Source organism: Halichoerus grypus, chromosome 4 (assembly GCF_964656455.1).
Source record: "Halichoerus grypus chromosome 4, mHalGry1.hap1.1, whole genome shotgun sequence".
Taxonomy (NCBI): Eukaryota; Metazoa; Chordata; class Mammalia; order Carnivora; family Phocidae; genus Halichoerus; species Halichoerus grypus.
The window spans coordinates 105,896,798-105,905,308 of record NC_135715.1 but is presented as its reverse complement, the minus strand read 5'-3'; the positions used below and the strand labels follow the sequence as shown (position 1 = coordinate 105,905,308).

General features: G+C 37.0%; 1 pseudogene; it reads left to right on the top strand.

Annotated features, from left to right (window-relative positions):
• Positions 1-2,507: 2,507 nt before the first annotated feature.
• On the top strand, positions 2,508-8,105 carry LOC118541245 (thymocyte nuclear protein 1 pseudogene; annotated as a pseudogene).
• Positions 8,106-8,511: the final 406 nt, after the last annotated feature.

Sequence of the window (8,511 nt, the reverse complement as noted above, 5' to 3'; positions counted from 1 at the left end):
GGGATGGAGCCCCACATTGGGCTTCCTGCTCAGGGGGGAGCCTGCTTCTCCCTCTCCCTTTACCTGACGCTCCCCTGCTCGTGCTCTCTCTCTGTCAAATAAATAAATAAAATCTTAAAAAAAAAATTACTGTGTGCTTTGAGCAGAGATTTGAGGCCAGAGGGGAAGAGCAACCATACTGGCCCTAATCTTATCATATTGATGCATAAATGCTAGATCTGGGTTTCTTAATGCAGTGTCCTAAAGCAACCATGGGTAAGCTTTAGGAAATCTATAAACACCTTGAAATTAAATATGCACCATTTTATATGCATTTTTATAGGGGAAGAAAATCTATTTCACTGAATTTGCTGCATAGGCTACAGTCACAAACACAAGAAAAAAAGATTAAATATCCCTCTTTTTAAATAACTTGAAAATTAGAGGAAAGGAAGATTTGCATGCTTTCAATATGTTGTAAACTATTAATAAAAAAAAAAATCTACCACAATTTCTGGCTCTTGTGTTCCATATTTTTTCCTTCCAAGCATACTCCCTATTCCACTAAAGAAATTGTGAGTTTGAAAAACAGTTGAGTAAGTACAATTGCTCGCTTCCCTGCCTGTGGCCCCAGCCTCTCTCTCCCCACAGTTTGCCTTCATCAGGCTCTCTGTCCCAGGGCTATTGATCCCTTGTAAGTTCTACTGTGTTTTGTGTCCTCTCTGACCTCCTAACTTTTGCAGACACAGCCTTTTCTGCCTGAAATATTACCTGCACTTCTAGTCTCCAACTGATTAACCCTACTTGTCCTCCAGGATTCCTCTCTGGTGACCTTTGACCAAGACCCTGGGCAAATTTCTGTCAATGCACATATCAGGCTGCATTGAAATAACGGGCTTTTACAGTTTTTTTTTTTTTTTTTCCGTTACTGAATTGTAGAGTTCCTTGAAATCATTTAGAAATTCATTCCCCTCAGTAAGCTCACAAAGTCACACAGCATCTGGTACATAAAGGGTCAATAGTCTTTACTGAATGTAGATGGCTTAGGAAAAAAATGAGGTGTAGTGACCAAAAAGGTTCAATGAGTTTTCCTTTTTAGAGTGCATATATCTTTAAACAAAAGGAAATTATAAGCTAAAGGAATGAATGGAACTGATTTCATGCAGAAAGAAATAAAGTACAAAGATATCTGGTAATAAGGGAACCTTCCTGAAGCCACTGAGTGATCAAATTCCTGTCACATACTTGACACCTTGAGACCTACTCTCTCCTGAATCATTAATCCCATGTTCCATTTGAAAGTACCTTGCAATTCACAATTTTTGTAAACAGTGCAGTTGAAGTTCATAAGGAAGAGATGGAATTTCTATTTTGTCAGATAGCTAACCCAACAATATTCTATTCTCAAATTTGAGCTTAGGCAAATTCCACCTACTTACTCTCCTAATTGTTTTCTTTCTTTTTTTGTATATTTGTTTAAAATTATGTTATGTCAGTTACCATACAGTACATCATTAGTTTTGGATGTAATGTTCCATGATTCATGGTTTGCATATAACACCCAGTGCTCCATGAAATATGTGCCCTCCTTAATACCCATCACTGGGCTCCTAATTATTTTCTTTTTTTTTTTTTTAAGATTTCTTATTTATTTATTTGAGAGAAAGAGAATGAGAGAGAGCACATGAGAGGGGGGAGGGTCAGAGGGAGAAGCAGACTCCCTGCCAAGCAGGGAGCCAGATGCAGGACTTGATCCAGGGACTCCAGGATCATGACCTGAGCTGAAGGCAGTCGCTTAACCAACTGAGCCATCCAGGCGCCCTCCTAATTATTTTCTTAGGTTCAGTGATTTTCAACTGGTTGTGTGGTCGATACTGTGATGCTCCCACCACATGTCCCTTCAGAGCTAGAGGACGTATAATACACTTGCTGATTGTGCCGCTGCCTGATAGCTTCCAACTGTGACACTTTCCTCTGCTTGCTGCAGGGAGCCTGCTCACCCAAGTCTCACTCCGTCTCTGAGCGCAGCCAACAGTCAATGTGTGGTTAATGGAGAACTAAAGACCCTGCTGATCCCCACTACCTTGAGACCACTCAGAAGGACCCTGGCCATTTCAGAGATTCCTGTGGGATAGAGCGAACTTTTCTGAGACTCTACGGTAGCCCAACTTTTCCATTTGCCCAAAGATGCTCCTTCCCTTCCCCTCTCACCACTTCCTGCCTCAACAGGTGCTAATTCTGAGAGTGTTTCCCAACAAACTCTGGCCCTTGTGTTGAGAATAGACTCTAATGGACAAAAATACAAGTATAGGAGTTAGCTGGGAGACTACTGTAGTCCTGGGAATCAATTTTGATCATAGGTAGTGCAAAATATTTGGATTTTGAATATATTTTGAAGTTAGAGACAACAAATTGCCTGACATACTGGGTGTAGGTTGTAAGAGAAAGTGGGGATTCAAGGATGACTCCACTTATGTTGGCATAAGTACTGGAAAAATAGTGGGGCATGGCCTATATTTGGGACAGATATGGGGAGGGACAATCGAGAATCCATTTTGAAGTATGTTCAGTTTGAGAGGTCAACTAGACAGACATCCACTAGAGACGTCAAGTCGACAACTAGATGTAAAGCTGTGCAATCTGATGGAGCACTATGGGTGGGAGATGTAACTTTAGAAGTTTTCTTCATATACTAATTTTTAAAGCCGTGAGCCTAGGTGAGATCTCCAACAGGATGAGCAAAAAAAAGAGAAGACCAAAGTCTGAGACTGGAAATCCTCTAATTTAGAGACTGGGGAGAAGGGAAGGAACCAGCAAAGGAGACTGAGATGGAATGACCATTGAGGTAGGGTAAATACCAGAGAGAGTAAAGTCTTGGAAGAAATGCGGGGAAGTATAAAAAGGAGAAGGGTATGGTCAACTACTTCAAATGCTAACTATAGGTCAAGTCAATTGACTTTAGTTACTTTGGTAGTATCTTGATAATAACATTTTTAATCAGGTGATGAGGAAGAAAACATGATGAAAACATGTGAGGAGGGGAAAAAACACCTATTTTAGGTGTTTTATTACAAAGGGGAGCAGAGTAATAGGAAAGTAGTTAGCAGAGAAAGTGGCATCAGAAAAAAAAAATTTTAAGAAGAAATAACAGTATTAGGTGTTTGTTGATGGGAATGATTCAATAGAGAGTAGGAAAGTGATGATATAAGATAAAGACAGAATTATTTCTGGAGCAATGGCTTGCGTTAAGCAAGAGAGAGTAGGGTCTACTATAGAAATGAAAACAGTGGCATTAAATGTGAGTATGACAATATAGTGAAGATAATAAATGTTTTTCATATTTCATATTTCATAAAGCCAATGTACATATAAAGTGTTACTTGTGCTGAACTTAGAAATTATCGGTTGAAGTAGTCTCTATAATTTCGTTAGCTAGAAAAATGTACAATATATTCAGATAAGCCAGCTGATTTTTAAAGCATAAAGTGAAAGAATTTTAAAGAGAATATTTGAAACTTTTTTGTCAGTATTATAATTTTAACACAGTTAAATGATAACCTATTTTCTTAGTATGCAATAGGTTCAAAGCCAAACATTATATGCATCATTAGAAATATAATTGTGAACAAAGTATGTTTGTTCCTATATATTAATATAAGGCAAACACTATAAAGCACATGTTAATGGAGAAAAATTTGGAAAATATGCTTAGGAAAAATAAATATTGTTAAGGATGTTTTTCATTAATATTCAAAAATAGAACTCTAAAATGTTTTGTTTAAAGCTAGGCTTTAATCATATATTACACAAAAATAGCTAAAGTACTGTTATTCCCAAGGGCATTTAGGAGATAATATATTGCGAAGAATGGAAATTTAATATCAAAACATATTAGAAAAAGTGGTTAGCAGCTCCCATATATCCTGATTTGACTAATTAGTTTTATGTAATCCATTGAAACATCAGCCAGATTACTGTAGCAAATCTGGTAGCATTAGATCATACTATATAAAAATAGTAGCATCTGACAACAATTAACCTAAGAGGAAATTTCCTTTTCCATTGTTATTACCCACATAAGTTTAAACTCAATTTATGCTAACATTTGTATTTATTCAAAGGCAGACTACATGTAAACATGCCCTTCTCTTCTAGCTCCTGTTCATGTGTTAAAAATTTTTATTTTAGTTATGATCTTTGCCCCATTTCCTCTTTGGGTTAAATTTTCTCCTTTATGGGTTTGCTGGAAAAAAAATCTCAACTACTGTGATTTACACCAGAGGTGAATTACTAGCATTAAGTGAAGGGATATTTGTTGCAGCATAAATGCCCTATTTGTTAGACAAAGCAATCTGGTCGTCCCAAGATCTACCTCTTCTGTCACCATAGAAAAGCTGGAGCTCTGAGAATGGGAATCAGGAGCTAATGCTTTATAGATGACATAAAATTTGCAGTTGGTCTTGACCCTTGCGATGTCAATCCATTTCCTCGTATAGATCAGCCCCAATCTGTTTGTTTGTGTGAGTTTCTGTAAGAATAACGGGCCCTTAAACCGTTTCTTGGTCATTTACTCTTTGCCAAACATGCGGCACGATTGTTTCTGTAATTGCTAGTAAGCAAGGAAGAGTGGGCAACATTAAACTGATATGTCTAAAGTCTGAGAATTTTGTCTCCTATGAGGTCTTGGTGTGTAGAAGTTACACTTATCACTGCAAAAACAGAGATCTATCTATCCATCATCTCTCTTCATATATATATGATACCCCTGCTGAGGCACTTCCTCCAATCTCTTTTTTTTTTTTTTTTTTTTAAAGATTTTATTTATTTATTAGAGAGAGAGAGAGAGAGCACATGAGAGGGGGGAGGGTCAGAGGGAGAAGCAGACTCCCTGCTGAGCAGGGAGCCCGATGCGGGACTCGATCCGGGGACTCCAGGATCATGACCTGAGCCGAAGGCAGTCGCTTAACCAACTGAGCCACCCAGGCGCCCTCCTCCAATCTCTTATTTTTAAGAATCCCTGGTTACAAAGTTCCACCATTATTAAGCACAAAGAGAAATGGATGTTTGCATTCTAGCTGAGCATTTAAGAAAAGAAATAAATAAAAATAAAAAATCTATTTTTTGAGTATTTGTGTGATGAGTATTCAAAACACATCTTTCAGATTATTGGATGAATTTTGTATTAAGTCTTTAAGACTTTTTTTTTAATCCTTTGGTCATGTTTCTGCTAATTGAAAAGTTTCATTACAATTGAAAAGTCCTTTGAAAACAACACCATGCTTTTCTTGCCATTGTTGCATGGTCAAGCACTGTCAGGCCTCTGGTCTCAGGGCATGTAATCAAGAAAAGAAATACAAAAAATGCTGTTCTTTGGCCCCGACCAAGCAATCCCAACTCTCTTCTTTGTTTTACCATTTTTTTGTAGACTTACTGCTCAAACTAGAGCTTCTTACTCATTGACTAATCTAAATGAGTTATTAATCATATTTGCTTCTTCAATATATAGAAAACAAGAAGAGGATGATGAAGTTAGGTATTTGGAGATGTTTTTTAAACAAGGCAAAATTAAATTTCTTATTGCCATTAACATTGAAGACAAATATGGGAAATTGAGTTGAAATTGTACCTTTAGATAAAATAGCCTAGGAAAAATAATTCTGTATTTTGCTAAAACATCTCTCCAGTATCTATTTAGGGTTATAGCCAGGGCTGTTTACTTGGTCTCAAAGGCTCATGCTAAGCTTTAATGCTTGTATAAGTTTGTGTGCACGTGTGTGTGTATGTGTGTGTGTACATGAATACATCCATTAACATATGAAATAAAAACTTCTATCACTCAACCATATAACTCAAATACTATGTGTAATAGAAAACCACCATATGGAAGATTCACACATTGTGGGGTGTAAACACCAAACCCAATGTCTTGAAATATTTAAAGCCATATGTGGTAACGAATGTAACCAATAACCTGGGTGTAAACTGAATTTTTGGTGCAGCATTTGTATCCCTTGGCTTAATTAACCTGTACCATTTTTCTCTATATTTGACAATATGAAAATTTATGAGTGAATTTTAATGATCTCTCATGTATTTTCTATGTTTCCTATATTTCAGTAACAATGTGAACTCAAATTTTTGGCAGATCACATTTTTTCCAGTTGAAAATAAAAATGTGTTCTGGGTTGGGAAAGGCAAGTTGGGTTCGGGACAGAGATGTAGTCAGACGCTTTTTGACAATGGTTCATGAAAACTTCATTCCCTCTGGTGAAAATCCAGCCTGATAAATTGAATCCTGTGACATGGAAAGTCACATCATATTATGAATTCTGTTGATAGAATGATGACAACAAAGCGGTTACAGATTATTTAAATAACAGAATGAGAGCTTTTCAGATTATAAATGTATGTTAATATTTTAAATTAAGCCCTATCTTTATGAAATATGTTGCTTCTTCAAAAATTTAAAGAAATAGGAAGAACTGCAAAAGAGCAATGCAGCTCTAAAAAAGCCGTAGGCAGCCCAGCAGAGAGCTGTAGGGCAAAAATTGCCTATAGAAGAGTATTGTATGGAGCAATCAGCAGGAGGCCTGAATATGCCTATCATGCTCAGTCATTGGCTGGGAACCGCCTAGGGAGAGTGTGTATTTGATTCAAATACTGTAATGGATCCCAGCGGTACGGCAACTCAAGGCTGTTATCTGACCGAATTCTATGCAACAGGTTCATTCTTGAAGGTGTATCTCAGTGATACACATTTATTGCCTCCACATTAGTAAATACCAGATTTTTTAAAATACCGTTTACAATAACAACAAACCTTATATGTTGCTAGGTATTAATGTAATAACAACAAAGTCCTGCAAGAACTTAAGAAAAAAAAAGTGTAAAACTATGTAAATCATAATAGAATAACTAAATTTAGTAGTATGTAATAATTTTGGATAACAATAATCCATACAAGTAATTACTCTACAAAAAATAATACTTTATGAGTTCAATGAGATTCCAGTTGATAACTTAAAAAGATTTTTAAAACTATTTATGAAATATTAGATCTTAAAATATCCAAAACATTCATGAGAAAGGAGATTTGTCCTACCAAATATCAAGTCTAATTATAAAGCTATAATAAAAAAGATAAGGAAAGTAATAGATCTGCCAGGTGGTAGGGTCAGGGCTGCTAGAGAACACTCCTGCAGGGAGACCATGCTGAAGCCCCAAAAGAGGCTGGTTGGGGCTGCTGAGCCTGCTGGGCCAACAATAAAGGGACAGCAGGAAACTGTATCAACACTAAGAACCCAGCAGGGACATCAGCTTAAGTGGATAACTCCAACCCTAAGAGGACCAGCCTCTAAAAAATGTGGGAAGAATCTAAACAGTTACTGGCTGATGAAAGTTAGAGACAATAAGCAGACTAGAGAAAGGTGTAGATGTGAAGTTCAGTGCTGACGATCTTAAAGCACAGCCCAAGTAGACAGCATGATGGGATGGTATTCGAAACTCCCAGGACAGACCCAGAATTCCCTTCCAACCATGAAGCTGGAGGAAGAAGCTTTCTACTACCATGGCAACTGCACAGAGCCAGGCTTCACAGAACTCATGAAGCTTGTGAAGGAGGCTTACCCAGACCACACTAAGTTTGAGAAAAACAATCCCCATTATGACCCATCCAGCAAAGAAGACAACCCTAAATGGTCCATAGTGGATGTGCAGTTTGTTCCAATGATGAAGCATTTCATTACCCTGGCTGAGCTCAAAACCCATCACCAGCCCTTAAATATATGGCTCTCTTAGAGAGGCAGACCATAAAAGAGACTCTTAACTATAGAGAACAAACTGAGGGTTCCTGGAGAGAAGGGGGCAGGATGGTCTAAATGGGTGATTAAGGAGGGTACTTGTGATGAACACTGGGTGTTGTATGTAAACTAATGAATGATGAATCACTAAATTCTATTCCTGAAACTAATATTACACTATGTTAACAACTATAATTTAAATAAAACCTGAAACATTAAAGAAATATATATATGGCTCTCTTCACTTGCCAGAGACTCTCAATTTAGCCCCTGACCCTAGAGGAATTTGATTTTACTTTGAACCTGGAAAAAAGGGAACCAAGTTAACTGGGACACTGTTGCTGGAATGTGCAAGAAGTTAGTTACTCCAAAGAAGTCAAGCTTTTATAAGACAAAAGGTGTGAGGAGGTTTGCTTGTTATGTGTACCTAGGTGGTTTTCATGTACCCTTTTCAATAAAACATTAATATAAAAAAAAGAGGGAAATAGAATGAATTAAAAACTTAAAAATAAACCTATCAATCTATCATATCTTAATAAACAATAAAGTGGAAATATTCATCATTTAGAGTTACAGGATCAGTGATTTCATTACATATAGTTTTAGAAAAGAAATGGAGCCATAATTCATGCCATACTTAAAAATCAAATACAAGTGACATCACCAAGATGAACACATCTTGGCTATTCCTGACTGATCTCTCTCACAAGAACAGTTAACATCTACTGACAAA